The 25,370-nt window shown below is 47.5% G+C and overlaps 1 long non-coding RNA gene across 1 annotated transcript in view; it reads right to left on the bottom strand.

The window, feature by feature from the left end:
* Nucleotides 1-3,798: 3,798 nt before the first annotated feature.
* The window catches only part of LOC140428709 (uncharacterized), a 180,590-nt gene continuing 159,018 nt past the window's right edge, over nt 3,799-25,370 (bottom strand). The window contains exon 4 of the long non-coding RNA XR_011948831.1: nt 3,799-4,260. This is a non-coding gene — a long non-coding RNA (uncharacterized lncRNA). The remainder of the gene's footprint in view (nt 4,261-25,370) is intronic.

Genomic DNA, 25,370 nt, shown 5'->3' with positions numbered 1-25,370 from the left:
GGGGCAGCGGAGGAAAGGAGGTCCTCCTTCAGAGAGGCCGGCCCACCGATCGGTGGGCACCGATCGTGGGCCAGACCCCTTTTGAGCACGCCCCCAGTGCAGGAACCCCCCTCGCCCCCCCCACAGGCCCCCCCCCCCCCCCAGCGTTCCTGCGGTGTTCACTCCGGCAGCGACCAGGTGTGGATGGCGCCGGCGTGAAGCCGGCGTTTTGGGCAGGCCGCTCGGCCCATCCGGGCCAGAGAATTTCGGGAGAGTGGAGAATCTCCATTTTTGGGGTCCCGGGCGATTCTCTGGCCTGCGCTGCACAGACCTCGATGGGGCCGTTCTCGCCACTGGGGTGAATCGCGGGAGGGCGTCGGACCGCGTCGCAGGTAAAAATGGCGTCCCAGGCGATTCTCTGAAACGGCGCGGGAGCATATGTTTCAGTAAGATCATCTCTCATCCTTCTAAATTCCGATGGATACAGCCCCATCCTGCCCAAACTTTCTTCATTGGTAACCTCCTCCATCCCAGGTATCAGTCAAGTAAAACAGGGACAGAAATAAAAGTCAGTAAGGGGGAAAGTGTAAGGCAGATAAGCCATAGTCAAAAATCAAAAAGGGCGACAGTACAAGGTACAGTGACTGAGGGGAGCTCAGTGAATAGGACCAGGAATACTAAAAGGAATAAAAAGGGAAGTGAAAACATTAATGGTAAGCGCCGCGGCAGGTTGTTACATGAAGATATGGGTTCAACGACAAGGAAAATTAGGAGAAAGGTTAAGAGGAAATATAACTTAGGCGAGGTTACTGATCGAGGTGTTAAGATTCAGAACAGAGGTAAAAAAGCCAACATAAGTGTACTTTACCTGAATGCTCGTAGTATTCGGAATAAGGTAAATGAGTTGATGGCACAAATCATCGTGAACAACTATGATTTAGTGGCCATTACTGAAACATGGTTAAAGGATGGTCACGACTGGGAGTTAAATATCCGAGGGTATCAAACTATTCGGAAGGACAGAGTGGATAGTAAGGGAGGTGGTGTAGCTCTGTTATTTAAGGGTGACATCCGGGCAACAGTAAGGGATGACATCGATGTTATGGAGGATAAGGTTGAATCCATTTGGGTGGAAATCAGGAATAGTAAGGCGAAAAAGTCACTGATTGGAGTAATCTATAGGCCACCAAATAGTAACATTATGGTGGGGCAGGCAATAAACAAAGAAATAACTGATGAATGTAGAAATGGTACAGCAGTTATCATGGGGGATTTTAATGTACATGTCGATTGGTTTAACCAGGTCGGTCAAGGCAGCCTTGAAGAGGAGCTTACAGAATGTATCCGCGATAGTTTCCTAGAACAGTATGTAATGGAACCTACGAGGGAACAAGCGGTCCTAGATCTGGTCATGTGTAATGAGACAGGATTGATTCAGGATCTCATAGTTAGGGATCCTCTCGGAATGATCGATCACAATATGGTGGAATTTAATATACAGATGCAGGGTGAGAAGGTAAAATCAAGCACTAGTGTTTTGTGCTTAAACAAAGGAGATTACAATGGGATGAGAGAAGAACTAGCTAAGGTAGACTGGGAGCAAAGACTTTATGGTGAAACAGTTGAGGAACAGTGGAGAACCTTCCAAGCGTTTTTTCACAGTGCTCAGCAAAGGTTTATACCAACAAAAAGGAAGGAAGGTAGGGAAATCTCTATGGGGCAACCGAAAGCGACTAAAAAAAGCTGTAAAGAAGAGTAAGATAGATTATGAGAGTAAACGTGCTCAGAATATACAACCAGATAGTAAAAGTTTCTACAAATATATAAAACAAAAAAGAGTGGCTAAGGTAAATATTGGTCCTTTAGAGGATGAGAAGGGAGATTTAATAATGGGAGATGAGGGAATGGCTGAGGAACTGAACAGGTTTTTTGGGTCGGTCTTCACAGTGGAAGACACAAATAACATGCCAGTGACGGATGGAAATGAGGCTATGACAGGTGAAGACCGTGAGAGGATTGTTATCCCAAGGAGGTAGTGATGGGCAAGCGAATGGGGCTAAAGGTAGACAAGTCTCCTGGACCTGATGGAATGCATCCCAGAGTGCTAAAAGAGATGGCTAGGGAAATTGCAAATGCACTAGTGATAATTTACCAAAATTCACTAGACTCTGGGGTGGTCCCGGCGGATTGGAAATTAGCAAACGTGACACCACTGTTTAAAAAAGGAGGTAGGCAGAAAGCGGGTAATTATAGGCCAGTTAGCTTAACTTCGGTAGTAGGGAAGATGTTGGAATCTATCATCAAGGAAGAAATAGTGAGGCATCTGGATGGAAATTGTCCCATTGGGCAGACGCAGCATGGGTTCATAAAGGGCAGGTCATGCCTAACTAATTTAGTGGAATTTTTTGAGGACATTAACAGTGCGGTAGATAACGGGGAGCCAATGGATATGGTATATCTGGATTTCCAGAAAGCCTTTGACAAGGTGCCACACAAAAGGTTGCTGCATAAGATAAAGATGCATGGCGTTAAGGGGAAAGTAGTAGCATGGATAGAGGATTGGTTAATTAATAGAAAGCAAAGAGTGGGGATTAATGGGTGTTTCTCTGGTTGGCAATCAGTAGCTAGTGGTGTCCCTCAGGGATCAGTGTTGGGCCCACAACTGTTCACAATTTACACAGATGATTTGGAGTTGGGGACCAAGGGCAATGTGTCCAAGTTTGCAGACGACACTAAGATGAGTGGTAAAGCAAAAAGTGCAGAGGATACTGGAAGTCTGCAGAGGGATTTGATAGGCTAAGTGAATGGGCTAGGGTCTGGCAGATGGAATACAATGTTGACAAATGTGAGGTTATCCATTTTGGTAGGAATAACAGCAAAAGGGATTATTATTTAAATGATAAAATATTAAAACATGCTGCTGTGCAGAGAGACCTGGGTGTGCTAGTGCATGAGTCGCAAAAAGTTGGTTTACAGGTGCAACAGGTGATTAAGAAGGCAAATGGAGTTTTGTCCTTCATTGCTAGAGGGATGGAATTTAAGACTAGGGAGATTATGCTGCAATTGTATAAGGTGCTAGTGAGGCCACACCTGGAGTATTGTGTTCAGTTTTGGTCTCCTTACTTGAGAAAGGACGTACTGGCACAGGAGGGTGTGCAGTGGAGATTCACTAGGTTAATCCCAGAGCTGAAAGGGTTGGATTACGAGGAGAGGTTGAGTAGACTGGGACTGTACTCGTTGGAATTTAGAAGGATGAGGGGGGATCTTATAGAAGCATAGAAAATTATGAAGGGAATAGATAGGATAGCTGCAGGCAGGTTGTTTCCACTGGCGGGTGAAAGCAGAACTAAGGGGCATAGCCTCAAAATAAGGGGAAGTAGATTTAGGACTGAGTTTAGGAGGAACTTCTTCACCCAAAGGGTTGTGAATCTATGGAATTCCTTGCCCAGTGAAGCAGTAGAGGCTCCTTCATTAAATGTTTTTAAGATAAAGATAGATCATTTTTTGAAGAATAAAGGGATATAAAGGTTATGGTGTTCAGGCCGGAAAGTGGAGCTGAGTCCACAAAAGATTAGCCATGATCTCATTGAATGGCGGAGCAGGCTCGAGGGGCCAGATGGCCTACCTCTGCTTCTAGTTCTTATGTTCTAAGTGAATCTTCCCTGAACTGCTTCTAGCACATTTATATCCTTTATTAAATAAAGAGACCAAAAAGGACCAAAAGAGACCACAGAGATTTTATTTTGCAAAATATACTTTATTCTGAAAATATTTGAAAGAACATTACAAACATTTCAAAATAGCTATCACACAAATTCAATAATATTCAGGTTCTCTCCATAGACTCATAGAATCCCTACAGTATAGAAGGAGACCATTCAGCCCATCAAGTCTGCACCAACCCTCCAAAAGAGCAGCTTACCTAGGCCCATGCCTCCACCCTACATACATCATGTTTCACTCAGAGGTGCTTCAAAAGAATTGTGAAATATGTTGGGCGGGATTCGCCGTTAGCCGGCGCCGGGTGGAGAATAACTCCCGACACCAAAATCACGGCAGGCGGCGGTTCAACACCGAATTGTGATGCTCCACCTCCCCGAAAACGGCGCCAATGCGACGCATGCCTCACGTAGTTGTAACGTTTTCCGCATATCATTAGTGGGCCCACATACGATTCTCTGTCTCCGATGGGCCGAATTCCGGACGGCGCAGTCCGCATGTGCTCTCACAAACCGGGAACGTGTGCTCCCACAAACCGGTACGGGTTTGGCACCGATATTCCTGACGTGAAAAAGCATACAAAGTGGCAAAGATTAGTGGGAGACTAGAGGACTGGGAAATCTTTAGGGGCAACAGAAAGCTACTAAAAAAGCTATAAAGAAGAGTAAGATAGATTATTAGAGTAAACTTGCTCAGAATATAAAAACAGATAGTAAAAGTTTCTACAAATATATAAAACAAAAAAGAGTGGCTAAGGTAAATATTGGTCCTTTAGAGGACGTAAAGGGAGATTTAATAATGGGAGATGTGGAAATGGCTGAGGAACTAAACAGGTTTTTTGGGTCAGTCTTCACAGGGGAAGACACAAATAACATGCCAGTGACTGATAGAAATGAGGCTATGACAGGTGAGGGCCTTGAGAGGATTGTTATCACCAAGGAGGTAGTGATGGGCAAGCTAATGGGGCTAAAGGTAGACAAGTCACCTCGCCCTGTTGGAATGCATCCCAGAGTGCTAAAAGAGATGGCTATGGAAATTGCAAATGCACTAGTGATAATTTACCAAAAAATTCACTAGACTCTGGGGTGGTCCCGGTGGATTGGAAATTAGAAAACGTGACACCACTGTTTAAAAAAGGAGGTAGGCAGAAAGCGGGTAATTATAGGTCAGTGAGCTTAACTTCAGTAGTAGGGAAGATGTTAGAATCTATCATCAAGGAAGAAATAGTGAGGCATCTGGATGGAAATTGTCCCATTGGGCAGACGCAGCATGGGTTCATAAAGGGCAGGTCATGCCTAACTAATTTAGTGGAATTTTTTGAGGACATTAACAGTGCGGTAGATAACGGGGAGCCAATGGATATGGTATATCTGGATTTCCAGAAAGCCTTTGACAAGGTGCCACACAAAAGGTTGCTGCATAAGATAAAGATGCATGGCATTAAGGGGAAAGTAGTAGCATGGATAGAGGATTGGTTAATTAATAGACAGCAAAGAGTGGGGATTAATGGGTGTTTCTCTGGTTGGCAATCAGTAGCTAGTGGTGTCCCTCAGGGATCAGTGTTGGGCCCATAACTGTTCACAATTTACACAGATGATTTGGAGTTGGGGACCAAGGGCAATGTGTCCAAGTTTGCAGACGACACTAAGATGAGTGGTAAAGCAAAAAGTGCAGAGGATACTGGAAGTCTGCAGAGGGATTTGGATAGGCTAAGTAAATGGGCTACGGTCTGGCAGATGGAATACAATGTTGACAAATGTGAGGTTATCCATTTTGGTAGGAATAACAGCAAAAGGGATTATTATTTCAATGATAAAATATTAAAACATGCTGCTGTGCAGAGAGACCTGGGTGTGCTAGTGCATGAGTCGCAAAAAGTTGGTTTACAGGTGCAACAGGTGATTAAGAAGGCAAATGGAGTTTTGTCCTTCATTGCTAGAGGGATGGAGTTTAAGACTAGGGAGGTTATGCTGCAATTGTATAAGGTGTTAGTGAGGCCACACCTGGAGTATTGTGTTCAGTTTTGGTCTCCTTACCTGAGAAAGGACGTACTGGCACTGGAGGGTGTGCAGAGGAGATTCACTAGGTTAATCCCAGAGCTGAAGGGGTTGGATTACGAGGAGCGGTTGAGTAGACTGGGACTGTACTCGTTGGAATTTAGAAGGATAAGGGGGGATCTTATAGAAAGATATAAAATTATGAAGGGAATAGATAGGATAGATGCAGGCAGGTTGTTTCCACTGGTAGGTGAAAGCAGAACTAGGGGGCATAGCCTCAAAATAAGGGGAAGTAGATTTAGGACTGAGTTTAGGAGGAACTTCTTCACCCAAAGGGTTGTGAATCTATGGAATTCCTTGCCCAGTGAAGCAGTAGAGGCTCCTTCATTGAATGTTTTTAAGATAAAGATAGATAGTTTTTTGAAGAATAAAGGGATTAAGGGTTATGGTGTTCGGGCCGGAAAGTGGAGCTGAGTCCACAAAAGATCAGCCATGATCTCATTGAATGGTGGAGCAGACTCGAGGGGCCAGATGGCCTACTCCTGCTCCTAGTTCTTATGTTCTTATATGAAAGTCCACGGATTCTCTGTTGGTGTCAACACTTCGATGCAGAAACGGAGAATCAAGCCTGTTATACTCACTGTATATATTCAGTGTGAATCATTCAGCTGGAGGGGTTCTGTACAATTCCACTCACCTCAGTTCTGTCTGGCTGACAGCGCTGCCCCAGGCTTTACTGCCTCCCTCAGCACAGTGTTCTGGTGCCTTAAACTTACGTCTACGGGAGTTGTGTCTTGGTGTCCCGTCCCCCCCCCCCCACCATGGTGGCAGCAGCATGGAGGCAGCAGCATGGTGGCAGCAGCATGGTGGCAGCAGCATGGTGGCAGCAGCATGGTGGCAGCAGTATGGTGGCAGCAGCATGGTGGCAGCAGCATGGTGGCAGCAGTATGGTGGCAGCAGCATGGTGGCAGCAGCATGGTGGCAGCAGCATGGTGGCAGCAGCATGGTGGCAGCAGTATGGTGGCAGCCGCATGGTGGCAGCAGCATGGTGGCAGCAGTATGGTGGCAGCAGCATGGTGGCAGCAGCATGGTGGCAGCAGTATAGTGGCAGCAGCATGGTGGCAGCAGCATGGTGGCAGCAGCATGGTGGCAGCAGCATGGTGGCAGCAGTATGGTGGCAGCAGCATGGTGGCAGCAGCATGGTGGCAGCAGCATGGTGGCAGCAGCATGGTGGCAGCAGCATGGTGGCAGCAGCATGGTGGCAGCAGTATGGTGGCAGCAGCATGGTGGCAGCAGCATGGTGGCAGCCTGCTCTGACTTTGCTGGTGTCTGCGATGACCATGGCAGGCATCTTCTGGCCATTGGTGCCTGAGTTGTCTCCAGGTGGATAGGAGCATCCAGTTCGGTGACTGGGCACTCCTCAGATGCCACGGCATTGTCAGATGCAGCTACGACTAGAAGAGGAGCGGAGGAGCTGCTGTCCTCATCCGGAGCATCTGGAGATGAGCCCACAGAGATGATAAACAGCTTGTCCACCAGCATGAGGTGCCATTGATGGACGGGCACTGAGCAGAGAAATGAGGTGACTCATCCATCTCTCACAGAGATCACAGCTGGTGTGCTGGTTCGCAGCTCCCAGTGCGACCCTTGGAACACCTGAGGGTGTCCGTGAAACAGCCTCTCCATGAGAGTCGTCACTCCCTCAGTGAACGAGGACCTGCCCTCGATGCTGAAGGTCAATGCTGTACTCATGTTCCTCATGGTCTTCTCAATGACGGAAGCTACAACACGCACACTCTCATGGATCTCTGCCAGATCTCCCCACATATCCCACTGAACATATGGCATCTGCTGCCTGATTGATATTTCCAGAGGCTCGTCATCTGCTCAGCATGGTCCTGGTCCACAGCACTGCTCCTACTGCCAGTGCCCTGACACCTCGATGCCTCTGCCACCTCCTCATGTCAGTGTGATGTGCCCTCATAACTGTGCACTCCCCACAGAGGTGACATATGTGTATCTGCGATGGTACTGACAGATAACGTGGCTCAGACACAGGAATAATGTCTTCCTGGGTTCTTAATCGGGGTCCTCAGAGTCGCCTGCAGCTGATGGGGTCAGCTCATCTGCAGAAAGAAGACACAACATCGGTGAATTCAATCACCTTCACCACTCTGCGCGCCCGCTGGCCTGCTGAGCCAATGAAGGGATGCTGCAGGGCGACGTCTGCATTGGAACCTCAATGGGAACTCTGACTGCGACAGCTCACTCTGATGTTTCACATCATTTCACGCCCAGGGCTGATTCAGGCGCACGCTGGAGATGGAATTTAGGCCCTCATATCTCCTTCAAAAATCATTTTCTACCTCTATTTGTGTTACCAGAAAATTGTGCAAACATTCATTTGGTCCTTTGATCCTGAGTTATTATTATAAATGAGGCACTTTACTCGTCACACTTTGCCAATCCAAAATTGACCTATTTATGCTGATTCTCTGGTTCCTGTCAGCTAAATCACTGGAGGCAGGGAAGGTCCCACAGGATTGGAAAATGGCTAATGTAACACCCCTGTTTAAAAAGGGAGGGAGGCAGAAGACAGGAAATTATAGGCCGGTTAGCCTGACTTTATTTGTTGGTAAGATTTTAGAGTCTATTATTCAGGATGAGATCGCAAAGTACTTGGAAGTGCATGGTAAAATAGAACTGAGTCAGCATGGATTATTCAGGGAAGGTCATGCCTGAGAAATCTGTTAGAATTCTTTGAGGACGTTAGACAAAGGAGAAACCAATGGACGTGGTCTATTTGGTTTTCCAGAACGACTTTGAAATGGTGCCGTACAGGAGGCTGCTGAATAGGTTAAGAGCCCATCGTGTTAGGGGCAAGGTACTGGCATGGATAGAGGATTGGCTGACTGGCAGAAGGCAGAGAGTGGGGATAAAGGGGTCTTTTTCAGGATGGCAGCCGGTGACTAGTGGTGTGCCTCAGGGGTCGGTGCTGGGACCACAACGTTTCACAATATATATTAATGATCTGGAAGAATGAACTGAAGGCATGGTTGCCAAGTTTGCAGATGATACAAAGATAAGTAGAAGGATAGGTTGTGTTGAGGCAGCAGGGGGGGCTGCAGAAGGACCTGGACAGGCTAGGAGAGTAGTCAAAAAAGTGGCAGATGGAATACAATGTAGAAAAGTGTGAGGTTGTGCACTTTGGTTGAAGAATAGAGGCACAGACTATTTTCCAAATGGGTAAAGGCTTTGGAAATCAGAAGCACAAAAGGGACTTAGGAGTCCTTGTTCAAGATTCTCTTCAGGTTAGCGTGCAGGTTCAATCGGCAGTTAGGAAGGCAAATGCAATGTTGGCATTCATGTCGAGAGGGCTAGAATACAGCACCAGGGATATACTTCTGAGGCTCTGGTCAGACCCCATTTGGAGTATTGTGAGCAGTTTTGGGCCCCGTATCTAAGGAAGGATGTGCTGGCCTTGGAAAGGGTCCAGAGGAGGTTCACAAGAATGATCCCTGGAATGAAGAACTTGTCGTATGAGGAACGGTTGAGGACTCTGGGTCTGTACTCGTTGGAGTTTAGAAGGATGAGAGGGGATCTTATTGAAACTTACAGGATACTGAGAGACCTAGATAGGGTGAACGTGGAGAAGATGTTTCCACTTGTAGGAAAAACTAGAATCCGAGGACACCATTTCAGACTAAAGGGACAATCCTTTAAAACAGAGATGAGGAGGAATTTCTTCAGCCAGAGGGTTGTGAATCTGTGGAACTCTTTGCCACAGAAGGCTGTGGAGGCCAAATCACTGAGTGTCTTTAAGACAGAGATAGATAGGTTCTTGATTAATAAGGGGATCAGGGGTTATGGGTGTTACGTTCTGGTGGTTGGCCGGACGGAATTAGTGTACGATAGAACGTTTAGTTAGTGACTAATTAAATATTTATTGTTGAACAATAACTTGGGTCAGTTAACAATAAGAAAACTATCAAAATCTACTAACTAATATATTACTATTATTAAATGATCTAAGAGCTACTACAAATGCGACTATCCACTACGACGACTATCTCCTGACTCCCCGAGGTAACAGTGTCACTTGGTTGTTCTGTACTGCCACCTGCTGGTAGGAGGTTGTATCTATTAATATTTACATGATTGCTTATGAATATCATCACACTGGGGAGAAGGCAGGAGAATGGGGATGAGAAACATATCAGCCATGATTGAATTGCGGAACAGACTCGATGGGCCGAATGGCCTAATTCTGCTCCTATGTCTTGTGGTCTTATGGGGTGGGATTCTCCGACCCCCCGACGGGTCGGAGAATCCCCGGGGGCGGCATGAATCCTGTCCCGCCGCTCCGACGCCGGCTGCCGTATTCTCCGCCGCCGGTTTTCAGGCGGGGATCACGCCGCGCCGGTCGGGGGCCGTTCACAACAGCCCCCCCGGCAATTCTCCGGGCCCCGATGGGCCGAGTGGTCGTCGTTTTCTGGCCAGTCCCACCGGCGTGAAATGGACATGATCCCACACGGCGGGACCTGGCTGGTAGGTCGACTGGTGCGGTCCTCGGGGGGGCGTGGGGGATCCGGCCCGGGGGGGGGCCCCCACGGTGGCCTGACCCGCGGTCAGGGCCCACCGATCTGCGGACGGGCCTGTGCCGTGGGGGCACTCCTTTCCTCCGCTAATCAGCTCTTATTTTGAGCAGTGACCGCTGGTGTAGCACCAAACCAAATGACTTCTAGAAATCGAAGCACAGGACACCCACTATTTCACCTTTATCCATGTTGATTGTTACTTCCTCAAACAACTCCCATAAATTTGTCACACATGAGTCCCCTTTCACAAAACCATGTTGACTGCCTGAATACAATGAGATTTTCGAAGTGCCCCACTATAACCTCCTTAATAATATATTCTAACATTTTTCCTGAAACACATATTAAGCCAATTGGTCTGTAGTTTTATGCTTTCTGTCTCCCTGTTTTTGAATAGCGGAGTTACATTCACCATTTTACAATCTGATGGAATCTTTCCAGAATCTAAGGAATTTTCGAAAATTAAAATCAACACATCAGCTATCTCATTGGCCACTTTGTTTGAGACCCGAGGATGAAATTCATCAGGACCCAGGGACCTGACACATTTTAGTTCGAATCATTTTCTCAGTACCCTTTCCCCAGTGGTTGTCATTGTTTTAAGTTCCTCCCTCACTTTCACCTCCTGATTCACAATTATTTCTGGGATGTTATTTGTATTGTCTACAATGATGATAGATATAACATATCTGTTCAGTTAATCCACCATTCCCTTATATTTTCCATTATTAATTCCTCAGTCTCAATTTCCAGAGAACCAATGCTCACTTTACTTGCTCTCTTCTTTTTTAAATACCTGGAGAAACTCTGACTGTCTTTTTATATTTCTAGCATGTTTTCTCTCATACTCTCATTCTCCCTCAAAGAACAAAGAAAGGTACAACACAGGAACAGGCCCTTCGGCCGTCCAAGCCTGTGCCGACCATGCTGCCCGACTAAACTACAATCTTCTACACTTCCTGGGTCCGTATCTCTCTATTCCCATCCTATTCATGTATTTGTCAAGATGCCCCTTAAACGTCACTATCGTCCCTGCTTCCACCACCTCCTCCAGCAGCGAGTTCTAGGCACCCACTACCCCCTGTGTAAATAAATTGCCTCGTACATCTCCTCTAAACCTTGCCCCTTGCACCTTAAACCTATGTCCCCTAGTAATTGACCCCTCTACCCTGGGAAAACGTCTCTGACTATCCCCTCTGTCTATGCCCCTCATAATTTTGTTGTCCTCTATCAGGTCGCCCCTCAATCACCTTCGTTGCAGTGAGAACAAACCGAGTTTATTCAACCGCTCCTCATAGCTAATGCCCTCCATACCAGGCAACATCCTGTTAAATCTCTTCTGCACCCTCTCTAAAGCCTCCACATCCTTCTGGTAGTGTGGTGACCAGAATTGAACACTATACTCCAAGTGGCCTAACTAAGGTTCTACACAGCTGCAACATGACTTGCCAATTCTTATACTCAATGCCCCGGCCAATGAAGGCAAGCATGCCGTATGCCTTCTTGACTACCTTCTTCACCTGTGTTGCCCCTTTCAGTGACCTGTGGTCCTGTACTCTGACTGTCTCTGACTTTCAATACTCTTGAGGGTTCTACCATTCACTGTATATTCCCTACCTGCATTAGACCTTCCAAAATGCATTACCTCCATCTGCCATCTCTCCGCCCAAGTCTCCAAACGATCTAATTCCTGCTGTATCCTCAGACAGTCCTCACCGTTATCCACAATTCCACCAACCTTTGAACTCCTTATTAATCTTTTTGTCATTCTTTGCTGCTTTTTATTAATATTATTTGAATGGGTGTGAATTGAGAGAGGCGGATACTCAGCGAGACCCTCGTGTCCTCGTGCATCAGTCGCTGAAAGTAAGCGGCAGGTACAGCGGCAGTAAAGAAGGCAAATGCTATGTTGGCCTTCATAGCGAGAGGATTTGTGTACAGGAATAGAGATGTTTCACTGCAATTGTACAGGGCATTGGTGAGGCCACACCTGGAGTATTGTGAGCAGTTTTGGTGTCCTTACCTGAGGAAGGATGTTCTTGCTGTGGAGGGAGTCAGCGAAGGTTTACCAGGCTGATTCCTGGGATGGCGGGATTGTCATTAGAGGAGAGACTAAATCGGTTAGGATTATATTCATTGGAGTTTAGAAGAGTGAGGGGATCTCATAGAAACGTATAAAATTCTAACAGGATTAGACAGAGTAGATTCAGAAAGAATGTTCCAGATGGTGGGGGAGTCCAGAATTAGGGGGACATAGTTTGAGGATACGGGGTAAACCTTTTAGGACTGAGGTGAGGAGAAATTTCTTCACGCAGAGAGCGGTGAATCTGTGGAATTCACTCCCACAGAAAGTAGTTGAGGCTAAAACATTGTGTAATTTCAAGAAGGAATTAGATATCGCTCTTGGGACTAAAGGAATCAAGGGATATGGGGGGAAGGCGATATCAAGGTATTGAACTTGATGATCAGCATGGTAGCACAGTGGTGTGCCACAGAGTCCACATGTTGTGACATTTGTTTTGTCACGCGCAAAGTGTCTTCGCGCAGAATGGTCTTCTTCTGCCTGGCGTCTTTTTGTGAAGTGCACATGTGCAGGTCGGGAATGCGCGTGCACAAGATGGCTGACTCCTGAAATGCGCATTTTTCTGAACTGCGCCACAGCTCCAACGCAGTCGGTCTCGAGACCCGTTTTCACGCCCTTTTCTCCTTTAAGAATCTCAGAATACTGACTTTTAGACAATTCATGCACTCGACACATTTCAATAGCATTTTCTAGCTTCAGATCTTTTTGACTTCGCAAATGTTCCCTGAGCTTTTCATCTACGACTCCAAAGACAATCTGGCCTCTGATCATAGAGTCAGATAATATGGAGAAATTACATGTTTGAGCTTTGAGTTTTAAATCTGTTATGAAGCAATCAATAGATTCCCCATCTTTTTGCATCCTTTTCTGAAAGATAAATCTTTCATATGTTTCATTAATTTGAGTCTTGCAGTGCAGGTCAGATTTCTCTATGACAGCATTATATTTGGTTGTATCATCGAATTTATAGAATTTACAGTGCAGAAGGAGGCCATTCGGCCCATCGAGTCTGCACCGGTTCTTGGAAAGAGCACCCTATCCAAGGTCCACACCATCCCCATAACCCAGTAACCCGCCCAACACTAAGGGAAATTTTGGACACTAAGGGCAATTTATCATGGCCAATTCACCTAACCTGCACGTCTTTGGACTGTGGGAGGAAACCTGAGCACCCGGAGGAAACCCACGCAGACACGGGGAAAATGTGCAGACTCCGCACAGACAGTGGCCCAAGCCGGGAATCGAACCTGGGACCCTGGAGCTGTGAAGCAATTGTGCTAACCACAATGCTACCGTGCTACCCACGGTACCGTATCTTCGTCCGTTACAAATTGAAAGGAGTTATACAGTTCTATGGCTTGTGGACCAGCCACCATTAAGAATAATGCTAGTTTCCACGTATCACTCGCATTGTCTAAATCAGATGCAGACAGATATAGGTGAAACTGTTGTTTGAAAACGTTCCAGTTAACATCTAGGTTACCAGATATCCTGAGCTGTCGTAGAGATCGAACATTTTCCATGAGTTTGGTGTTTTGCAGTAACAGGACTGTAAGCAGTCTGTTCTTCAAAGTCTGAGTCGCATGCTCGTTTTTGTTAGCTAGATTTTAACTAATTTATTTAAATAACTTCAGCAGGATCCTAGTACCATGTTATATTCCTTGCCTTTTCCTCCCAAGAGAGCCAGATATGTAGTGTTGACAAAGAATATACAAATAAGAAGTTTGAATCAAAACTAATTTGTTTAACACTACTAAACTAAATGAGGTCCGCACACTCTACTGAGTTACAGATAATAACTTAATGATACTGAATCCGAAGTACAGTATTCAATATTCTATCTAACTATTAAATTACACTATGACTAGACCTTGTGCTATATTTCTACATTCAACTTTCATTCTGCTCCCATCATGTTCTCTTCAGCTTCTCCCAGAATCCCTAGAGATGCTGTCTTATATACAGTGAATACGTGATGCCCTCTAGTGTTTGATTTACACATAGATTCAGATTTTAACCCTTTACTATACTGGCATTACACATATCATTACAGAAGCTGCTGTCCCCTCTCTCTATCTCTCTCTCTCTGTTTCTGAAACTGCTGTCCCCCCTCTCTCTCTCTTTCTCTGTTTCTGAAGCTGCTGTCCTCGCTCTCTTTCTCTGTTTCTGAAGCTGCTGTTCCCTCTCTCTCTCTCTCTGTTTCTGAAGCTACTGTCCCCTCTCTCTCTCTGCTTCTGAAGCTGCTGTCCCCTCTCTCTCTCTCGGTTTCTGAAGCTGCTGTCCTCTCTCTCATTTCTCTGTTTCTGAAGCTGCTGTCCCCTCTCTCTCTCTATTTCTGAAGCTGCTGTCCCCTCTCTCTCTCTCTGTTTCTGAAGCTGCTGTCCCCTCTCTCTCTCTCTCTCTCTGTTTCTGAAGCTGCTGACCCCTCTCTCTCTCTGCTTCTGAAGCTGCTCTCCTCTCTCTCTCTCTCTCTCTATTCCTGAAGCTGCTGTCCCCTCTCTCTCTCCCTCTCTCTGTTTCTGAAGCTGCTGTCCCCTCTCTCTCTCTCTGTTTCTGAGGCTGCTGTCCCCTCTCTGTTTCGGAAGCTGCTGTCCCCTCTCTCTCACTCTCTCTCTGTTTCTGAAGCTGCTGTCCCCTCTCTCTCTCTCTCTCTCTGTTTCAGAAGCTGCTGTCCCCTCTCTCTCTCTCTCACTCGCTCTGTTTCGGAAGCTGCTGTCCCCTCTCTCCCTCTCTCTGTTTCTGAAGCTGCTGTCCCCTCTCTCTCTGTTTCTGAAGCTGCTGTCCCCTCTCTCTCTCACTCTCTCTGTATCGGAAGCTGCTGTCCCCTCTCTCTCTCACTCTCTCTGTTTCGGAAGCTGCTGTCCCCTCTCTCTCTCCCTCTCTCTGTTTCTGAAGCTGCTGTACCCTCTCTCTCTCTTTGCTTCGGAAGCTGCTGTCCCCTCTCTCTCTCTGTTTCTGAAGCTGCTGTCCCCTCTCTGTTTCGGAAGCTGCTGTCCCCTCTCTCTCACTCTCTCTCTGCTTCTGAATCTGCTCTCCCCTCTCTCTCTCTATTTCTGAAGCTGCTGTCCCCTCTCTCTCTCTGCTTCTGAAGCTGCTCTCCCCTCTCTCTCTCTCTCTCTCTGTTTCTGAAGCTGCTGTCCCCTCTCTCTCTCCCTATCTCTGTTTGTGAAGCTGCTGTCCCCTCTCTCTCTCTCTGTTTCTGAAGCTGCTGTCCCCTCTCTCTTTCACTCTCTCTGTTTCTGAAGCTGCTGTCCCCTCTCTCTCTCACTCTCTCTGTTTCGGAAGCTGCTGTCCCCTCTCTCTCCCTCTCTCTGTTTCTGAAGCTGCTGTACCCTCTCTCTCTCTCTGTTTCTGAGACTGCTGTCCCCTCTCTGTTTCGGAAGCTGCTGTCCCCTCTCTCTCACTCTCTCTCTGTTTCTGAAGCTGCTGTCCCCTCTCTCTCTCCCTCTCTCTGTTTCTGAAGCTGCTGTCCCTTCTCTCTCTCTCTGTTTCGGAAGCTGCTGTCCCCTCTCTCTCTGCTTCTGAAGCTGCTCTCCCCTCTCTCTCTCTCTGTTTCTGAAGCTGCCGTCCCCTCTCTCTCCCTCTCTGTTTCTGAAGCTGCTGTCCCCTCTCTCTCCCTCTCTCTGTTTCTGAAGCTGCTGTCCCCTCTCCCTCTCTCTCTCTGTTTCGGAAGCTGCCGTCCCTTCTCTCTCTCTGTTTCTGAGGCGGCTGTCCCCTCTCTTTCACTCTCTCTCTCTCTGTTTCGGAAGCTGCCGTCCCCTCTCTCTCTGTTTCTGAAGCTGCCATCCCCTCTCTCTCCCTCTCTCTGTTTCTGAAGCTGCTGTCCCCTCTCTCTCTCTCTCTCTCTCTCTCTCTGTCTCGGAAGCTGCCGTCCCCTCTCTCTCTGTTTCTGAAGCTGCCATCCCCTCTCTCTCCCTCTCTCTGTTTCTGAAGCAGCTGTCCCCTCTCTCTCTCTCTGTTTCTGAGGCTGCTGTCCCCTCTCTTTCACTCTCTCACTCTCTGTTTCGGAAGCTGCCGTCCCCTCGCTCTCTCTCTCTCTGTTTCTGAAGCTGCTGTCCTCTCTCTCTCTCTCTCTTTGTTCCTGAAGCTGCTGTCCCCCCTCACTCTCTCTGTTTTCGAAGCTGCCGTCCCCCCTCTCTCTGCTTCTGAAGCTGCTGCCCCCTCTCTCTCTGTTTCTGAAGCTGCTGTCCTCTCTCTCTCTCTTTTTCTGAAGCTGCTGTCCTCTCTCTCTTTCTCTGTTTCTGAAGCTGCTGTCCTCTCTCTCTGTTTCTGAAGCTGCTGTCCCCTCTCTCTCTCTCTCTCTGTTTCTGAAGCTGCTATCCCCTCTCTCTCTCTCTGTTTCTGAAGCTGCTATCCCCTCTCTCTCTCTCTGTTTCTGAAGCTGCTGTCCCCTTTCTCTCTCTGCTTCATTAGCTGCTCTTCCTCTCTCTCTCTCTATTTCTGAAGCTGCTGTCCCCTCTCTCTCTCCCTCTCTCTGTTTCTGAAGCTGCTGTCCCCTCTCTCTCACTCTCTCTGTTTCTGAAGCTGCTGTCCCCTCTCTTTCTCTCTGTTTCTGAAGCTGCTGTCCCCTCTCTCTATCTGTTTCTGAAGCTGCTGTCCCCTCTCTCTCTCCCTCTTTCTGTTTCTGAAGCTGCTGTCCCCTCTCTCTCTCTCTCTCTCTGTTTCTGAAGCTGCTGTCCCCTTTCTCTATCTCTGTTTCTGAAGCTGCTGTCCCCTCTCTCTCTCTCTCTATTTCTGAAGCTGCTGTCCCCTCACTCTCTCCCTCTCTCTGCTTCTGAAGCTGCTCTCCCCTCTCTCTCTCTCTCTCTATTTCTGAAGCTGCTGTCCCCTCTCTCTCTCCCTCTCTCTGTTTCTGAAGCTGCTGTCCCCTCTCTCTCTCTCCGTTTCTGAGGCTGCTGTCCCCTCTCTTTCACTCTCTCTCTCTCTGTCTCGTAAGCTGCCGTCCCCTCTCTCTCTGTTTCTGAAGCTGCCATCCCCTCTCTCTCCCTCTCTCTGTTTCTGAAGCTGCTGTCCCCTCTCTCTCTCTCTGTTTCTGAGGCTGCTGTCCCCTCTCTTTCACTCTCTCTCTCTCTGTTTCGGAAGCTGCCGTCCCCTCGCTCTCTCTCTCTCTGTTTCTGAAGCTGCTGTCCTCTCTCTCTCTCTCTCTTTGTTCCTGAAGCTGCTGTCCCCCCTCACTCTCTCTGTTTTCGAAGCTGCCGCCCCCTCTCTCTCTGCTTCTGAAGCTGCTGTCCCCTCTCTCTCTATCTCTGTTTCAGAAGCTGCTGTCCCCTCTCTCTCACTCTCTCTGTTTCTGAAGCTGCTGTCCCCTCTCTCTCTCTCTGTTTCTGAAGCTGCTGTCCCCTCTCTCTATCTCTGTTTCTGAAGCTGCTGTCCCCTCTCTCTCTCCCTCTTTCTGTTTCTGAAGCTGCTGTCCCCCCTCTCTCTCTCTCTCTCTCTGTTTCTGAAGCTGCTGTCCCCTTTCTCTATCTCTGTTTCTGAAGCTGCTGTCCCCTCTCTCTCTCTCTCTCTCTATTTCTGAAGCTGCTGTCCCCTCACTCTCTCCCTCTCTCTGCTTCTGAAGCTGCTCTCCCCTCTCTCTCTCTCTCTCTATTTCTGAAGCTGCTGTCCCCTCTCTCTCTCCCTCTCTCTGTTTCTGAAGCTGCTGTCCCCTCTCTCTCTCTCTGTTTCTAAAGCTGCTGTCCCCTCTCTCTCTCTGTTTCTGAAGCTGCTGTCCCCTCTCTCTCTCTGCTTCTGAAGCTGCTCTCCCCTCTCTCTCTATTTCTGAAGCTGCTGTCCCCTCTCTCTCTCTCCCTCTCTCTGTTTCTGAAGCTGCTATCCCCTCTCTCTCTCTCTCTGTCTGAGGCTGCTGTCCCCTCTCTCTCTGTTTCGAAAGCTGCTGTCCCCTCTCTCTCATTCGCTCTGTTTCTGAAGCTGCTGTCCCCTCTCTCTCTCTCTCTCTCTCTCTCTGTTTCGGAAGCTGCTGTCCCCTCTCTCTCTCTCTCTCTGTTTCGGAAGCTGCTGTCCCCTCTCTCTCTCTCTCACTCGCTCTGTTTCGGAAGCTGCTGTCCCCTCTCTCTCCCCCTCTCTCTGTTTCGGAAGCTGCTGTCCCCTCTCTCTCTCTCTCTCTGTTTCTGAAGCTCCTGTTCCCTCTCTCTCTCACTCTCTCTGTTTTGGAAGCTGCTGCCCTCTCTCTCTCTCTCTCTCTCTCTCTTTCTCTGTTTCTGAAGCTGCTGTCCTCTCTCTCTCTCTCTGTTTCTGAAGCTGCTGTCCCCTCTCTCTCTCTCTCTGTTTCTGAAGCTGCTGTCCCCTCTCTCTCTCTGCTTCTGAAGCTGCTCTCCCCTCTCTCTCTCTGTTTCTGAAGCTGCTGTCCCCTCTCTCTCTCTGTTTCTGAAGCTGCTGTCCCCTCTCTCTCTCTGTTTCTGAAGCTGCTGTCCCCTTTCTCTCTCTCTCTGTTTCGGAAGCTGCTGTCCCCTTTCTCTCTCTGCTTCTGTAGCTGCTCTTCCTCTCTCTATCTCTCTATTTCTGAAGCTGCTGACCCCTCTCTCTCTCCCTCTCTCTGTTTCTGAAGCTGCTGTCCCCTCTCTCTCTCTGTTTCTGAAGCTGCCGTCCCCTCTCTCTCTCTGTTTCTGAAGCTGCTGTCCCCTCTCTCTCTCTGCTTCTGAAGCTGCTCTCCCCTCTCTCTCTATTTCTGAAGCTGCTGTCCCCTCTCTCTCTCTCCCTCTCTCTGTTTCTGAAGCTGCTCTCCCCTCTCTCTCTCTCTGTGTCTGAGGCTGCTGTCCCCTCTCTCTCTGTTTCGGAAGCTGCTGTCCCCTCTCACTCATTCGCTCTGTTTCTGAAGCTGCTGTCCCCTCTCTCTCTCTCTCTCTCTCTCTGTTTCGGAAGCTGCTGTCCCCTCTCTCTCTCTCTCACTCGCTCTGTTTCGGAAGCTGCTGTCCCCTCTCTCTCTCCCTCTCGCTGTTTCTGAAGCTGCTGTCCCCTCTCTCTCTCTCTCTGTTTCTGAAGCTGCTGTTCCCTCTCTCTCTCACTCTCTCTGTTTTGGAAGCTGCTGCCCGCTCTCTCTCTCACTCTCTCTGTTTCGGAAGCTGCAGTCCCCTCTCTCTCTCCCTCTCTCTGTTTCTGAAGCTGCTGTCCCCTCCCTCTCTCTCTGTTTCGGAAGCTGCTGTCCCTTCTCTCTCTTTCTCTCTCTGTTTCTGAAGCTGCTCTCCCCTCTCTCTCCCTCTCTCTGTTTCTGAAGCTGCCGTCCCCTCTCTCTCTGTTTCTGAAGCTGCTGTCCCCTCTCTCTCTCTCTCTCTCTCTCTCTGTTTCTGAAGCTGCTGTCCCCTCTCTCTCTCTCTGTCTCTCTTTCTCTGTTTCTGAAGCTGCTGTCCCCTCTCTCTCTCCCTCTCTCTGTTTCTGAAGCTGCTGTCCCCTCTCGCTCTCTCTGTTTCTGAGGCTGCTGTCCCCTCTCTCTTTGGTTCTGAAGCTGCTGTCCCCTCTCTCTCTCTCTCTCTATTTCTGAAGCTGCCGTCCCCTCTCTCTCTCTCTCTCTCTCTGTTTCGGAAGCTGCAGTCCTCTCTCTCTCTGTTTCTGAAGCTGCAGTCCCCTCTCTCTCTCTCTCTCTATTTCTGAAGCTGCCGTCCCCTCTCTCTCTCTCTCTGTTTCGGAAGCTGCCGTCCCCTCCCTCTCTCTCTCTATTTCTGAAGCTGCCGTCCCCTCTCTCTCTCTCTCTCTCTCTCTGTTTCGGAAGCTGCCGTCCCCTCTCTCTCTCTCTCTATTTCTGAAGCTGCCGTCCCCTCTCTCTCTCTCTCTGTTTCTGAAGCTGCTGTCCCCTCTCTCTCTGTTTCTGAAGCTGCTGTCCCCTCTCTCTCTCTCTCTCTATTTCTGAAGCTGCCGTCCCCTCTCTCTCTCTCTCTCTATTTCTGAAGCTGCTGTCCCCTCTCTCTCTCTCTCTCTATTTCTGAAGCTGCCGTGCCCTCTCTCTCTCTATTTCTGAAGCTGCTGTCCCCTCTCTCTCTCTCTCTCTCTGTTTTTGAAGCTGCTGTCCCCTATCTGTCTCTCTCTCTCTGTTTCTGAACTGCCGTCCCCTCTCTCTCTCTCTCACTATTTCTGAAGCTGCCGTCCCCTCTCTCTCTCTCTCTCTCTGTTTATGAAGCCGCTGTCCCCGCTCTCTCTCTCCCTCTCTCTCTCTCTCTGTTTCTGAAGCTGCTGTCCCCTCTCTCTCACTCCCTTTCTCTGTTTCTGAAGTTGCTGTCCCCCCCCCTCTCTGTCTCTGTTTCTGAAGCTGCTGTCTGCACTCTCTCGTTCTCTCTCTGTCTGTTCTGACGCTGCTGTCAGCCACGATCTTATTGTTTGCGGAACATGCTCATGTTAGCCAGTTCGCATCAATAGAGCAGATTCTCAGGACATCAATCTGAGTGGGAAATTCTCACAATGAAAGACAATTGTTGTTAATCTACTCCATAGTTAAATTCTTGATTTCTCGAGGAATTAAGGGCTATGGAGAGAGAGCGGGTAAATGAAGTTGAAATCAGCCATGATTGAATGGTGGAGTGGACTCGATGGGCCGAATGGCCTTACTTCCACTCCTATGTCTTATGGTCTTATAGCCATCTCACATTTTAACAAACATATTGGAAAATGGCATTAATTTCTATAGTTCTCTACCTCGTAAGTCATAGAATTTTAGAATAAGCAGGAGAGGAGGTCATTTGGCCCATCTCGTCTGTGCCTGTATTCAATTAGTCCCGCTCCCCTGCTTTTATAGAATCATCGAATCTTACAGCACACGAGAGGATCATTGAGCAACTTTAGGTTTCGGCCAAATGTTTCACTCAATTCTGCACTGAATGTTTCTGAGGTTAAATAAATGAACTCGAGATTGAATTTGTGTTGACTGGTTGTGTAACCAAAGCCCATTAACGCAGGACCTGTCAGGTAATTAGAGTGCTGATGTCTTAAAGAAAAATGCGTACCACTAACTTATTTATACATTCTCTAGATTAAATTAAAGATCTCTCAAATGATTGTAAACTCCTCAACCACCTGGCATCCTCTTGGGAGTAAATAAGCACTTTGAAAGGTTTAGGCTGATGACCCACAATCAGGTGTCATTTAGGCAGTTTCTGCTACTGCAAATGCATTTATTGGTCCTAGCTGAACTTCTATTAAAATCTGTGCTTTGATTGAAAAATCGTAAGCGTATACCTCTGGGGTATGATCTCTAATCTGCAGTTAGTTGAGCTTCTGAATGGTAAACATGTAACAGAGCTTGTGTCTTTGGTTTGCCAATAGGGATTGGACACTGTAATTGTAATTAAAGATTTAAATACAATTTCCTAATTGTCAGATCCATGATGAGGCATTATGTGCGTATCTCTAACAGGGAATGCTTGACTCTAATAATCATTGCACTCAAAACAAGCATTTTGTGAAGCACCTTGAGATATATCTGCAATGTTTTGATGCTTTCAGTCTGAAGGATTTCTTTATTACTAGCTATTTAAGTAATTGTTCATTTTGGAGTAGGTATTTACTTCAATTATTGCAGCCCTCTAACCAACTATATACATGCTAAAGGTTTTTTTCCCAAAAGACAGTTATCCATCACCTATGCTTCATATGTACGTCACAATCTGGCAGTAGTGACCGCATTTTGTGTTTGGTTTATTGATAAATAAAATCACATTGAACGTTCTTTTGTGCTGTAGGACTGAAGCATCGGTTACCATTCTCGAGCCGTGGTGTTAAACCAGTTCCAGTGGTTCAAAAGGATGCTGACGATTCAATATGAAAGAGAGGAAGCGGTTGTCCCAAGAATGTAGCCAGAATCTTTTCCTCTCCCACTGCCATTAAAATTAAATAAGATCTGATTAATCTTTTCTCTGATTAGTGTTTGTGAGACCTTTCTATGGCTGGTTGGTTTTGACTCCATATCATCGCTGTGCTTCAGTGTAATTCATTATGCGGCAATCTCTTTGAGGCATCTTTGAGTGATGCGGTAAAATGGTATATAATTTAAGTCTTTTCCTTCTGAACTTTTTAGTATAATCTTTCCTTGGAAAGGTAAGTAGATAGAAATAAAATGCACTTTGTCGGTTAATCCAGCTCTAAATGCAAACTGTTAAACTGCACAGATAGGATTTCTGATGGTTCGAGTTAATATTAAGTTGAGGAAATGCCTTCTTGACATTTATTTAACTTCTGATATGATCATAGTGAAATGTTAAAGGGCCTTTTGGGATCCACCTGGCATTTGTGTAATGGCCAAGAGCACACTGCACTGGAGATAGTCTCAGTTTCTTTCATTAGAAATAAAAGCAGTGAAAACTAAAGGAGAGAGCTCAGCTGGTGTGCAGAATGTGGCTGTTTGTGGTATTCCTCAGGAGGGTAGGTCTCGGATCTCCACAGGGCGAGCTTCTAATAATAATAATAATCTTTATCGGTCTCACAAGTAGGTTTACATTAACACTGCAATGAAGTTACTGTGAAAATCCCCTAGTCGCCACATTCCGGCGTGTGTTAGGATACACATCTTCCGGGACTTATGGGAGGAAACCGGAGCACCCAGTGGAAACCCACACAGGCACGGGGAGAACGTGCTGACTCCACACAATGTCATCTTGGGATCAATTTCCAATATTTGATATCTTTTTCCCAGTCTGCTTTTCTCTCCTCTTATCCTGAAAGTATTCTCTTCACTGGCTGGAGCGATATCGGGATGCCATTTTGAAATAGCGTCCTCTATGGCCCTGAAGCGACCCGCGACCTCCCCTCAGCCCGAATATATTATGGGAGTACCCCCCCCCCAAATCCCCCAACACACACGGAGGGCACGCCTGGCCCGATTATGAGCACGCAAAAAAATAGCAGGCAGTGCCCATGGCAGCTGGCAATGCCATCTGGGCACCTTGACAGTGCCATGCTGGCACCCAGGTGGTACTGCCAGGATGCCAAGCTGGCACAGCCAGGGTGCCTAGGTAGCACCAGCAGTGCCAGGGCACCACCCTACCCAAAGGGCATGCAGCAGCGAGCCTCTAATCCACTGGGAGATCCCAATGAGTGCCGTTCTGTCTGGTCCCCATTTGTGGTTTCCGAGGCGAAGGGAATGAATCTCACAGCCACAGGGAATCTGCACATTAGGGTGAGACAAGCTGTCTTGTTCTAATATTCAGATTTGCCAACCAGTGATCCCACCCACAATGGGCGGGTGCTACATCACAACATCGCTTTGGATCTTGCAAGGCGTTGCGAGCTGCGTGGATCCGGGGAGCGGGGTCTCACGGCTTTTATTGGCCACGCTGCGCCGTGGTGAGCTGCCTTTCCAGCGCAGCATGGCCATTGGATTGCGCCCGAAGTGTTAATTTGGGCAGGAAATCCGGCGTGATTCGCATCACAATTCTTCCCAGAGCTGAAACCCAGTGAAATGGGATCCAGAGATGCCAGAAAAACCAGATCCTCAGATATTGGGATGCTTTTTAAAGGTTGCCTCAATCTCAGAATAACCCTCCAGCCACCAGCAATCACTGGCAAGGCCCCTCCTCCCAATCACTGGAACCCCCCCCCCCCCGCCATCACTGACAAGGTTTCCCTCAAGTGAGCAACACCCCCAATGGGTTCACCAAAAACTCCCCCCTTTCAGGTTCCCTGTTTAGTCCCCTACCCCAAATTCCCCTTCAGGCTCCACCTCTTGGCAGTGGCAACCTGATAATGCCAGGTTGGCACTGCCAGGTGCCGGGGCATCACTCAGAAAGAGCCCTTGGTCTTTCTAGGAAGGACTTCAGAACAAAGAAAAAGCCTGTATGAAAAAAACTGTGGTTAGAAACTACACCTGCTCAAAAGAGGAAGCACTTCAGAATTAATGGACCGTGACAAGCTATAAAAATGAAATAGCCTGGACCTGTCAATCAAGTTGATTGTAAGTACTATGAAATTGAATGTAAGCAATGAGATTCAAAGCTTTTAGGCTTCCCAGCAAGCCCAGAGGCTTGAAAAAGTTAATAGGGAATGAAATTGAATGTGAGAAAAGCACTTCAAAGGTAGACTTTACTTCATCTGACAGATCTCTGAACTTGACATCCTGGGAGAAACATCAAAAGTTTTCAAGACTACAGAGGCAAGATTTGCCACATTAACCCCATCCCGGGAAAGACCCCAACCTGAACCCTTCTAGCCCAGCCCATGCCCCCCCCACCCCCGACTCCCACCTCTCTTGAAGGCTTGGCACCCTGGAGGTAAGTGTAGAGATGTACTCACCCACTTGCTCCACTTCAGTGTCCCTGGCACCTGGTCCCCGCTTTTAGTGATTCACGCTGCGAGGGTGGTGAATACCAGGAGGCTGCAGCATTCAACTTTAGTCTTTCTAATAAGATTTCAATGAATGCAAATGAGTTGTGCTCAGGTTTTTGCCCGTTCTGGCTGAGATCCTGATCACCTCAGCTTGGAAAATGGGAAATTGACTTGTGTCTGGCATAAATCCCATTTCGGGGCTCTCCCGCAATTCTTCCAACATAGCGGGATTTGCACCGGGTTCAATGCAGCCAGAGAATGGCCCCCAGTATATTTTACAGGCACAGGAGATGTTTTGGAATGTACTTCCTGACGACAAAGTTAAGCAAAAGCTGTGTACTTTACCCCATTTCAGAACATGTAGGAAAGAGTTGGGAAGGAAAACAGATAAATGGGAAAAGCCAAGCTGACCTCTGAGTACAATAAGTCAGGTATGAGATGGCCCTTGTGATTGAATAAGCTATTTACTTATGCAGTATTCGAATTGAAGTGTTCGATAGTGTTGCAAAACATATAACACATTAAGGTCCTCATTTGGACGTCGAGATTACATAGTTTTTGTAATTCACCGATTGTTATCTGGTATTCTGGGCAATGTAGGTATGGTGGTGATTTTTCACAACACTTTGCGATAAGCCCTGAAAATATGACAGATTTGTTATCTAGAAACTGAAATGTTAGCAGCTGTTATATATTATTAAATAATAACTGTGTGCAGTTCTGGTCGCCTCATTTTAGGAAGGAAGTGGA

The sequence above is a fragment of the Scyliorhinus torazame genome, chromosome 8 (assembly GCF_047496885.1).
Source record: "Scyliorhinus torazame isolate Kashiwa2021f chromosome 8, sScyTor2.1, whole genome shotgun sequence".
NCBI lineage: Eukaryota > Metazoa > Chordata > Chondrichthyes > Carcharhiniformes > Scyliorhinidae > Scyliorhinus > Scyliorhinus torazame.
The sequence above is the reverse complement of the archived record's forward strand: the minus strand, read 5'-3'. Positions and strand labels throughout refer to the sequence as shown.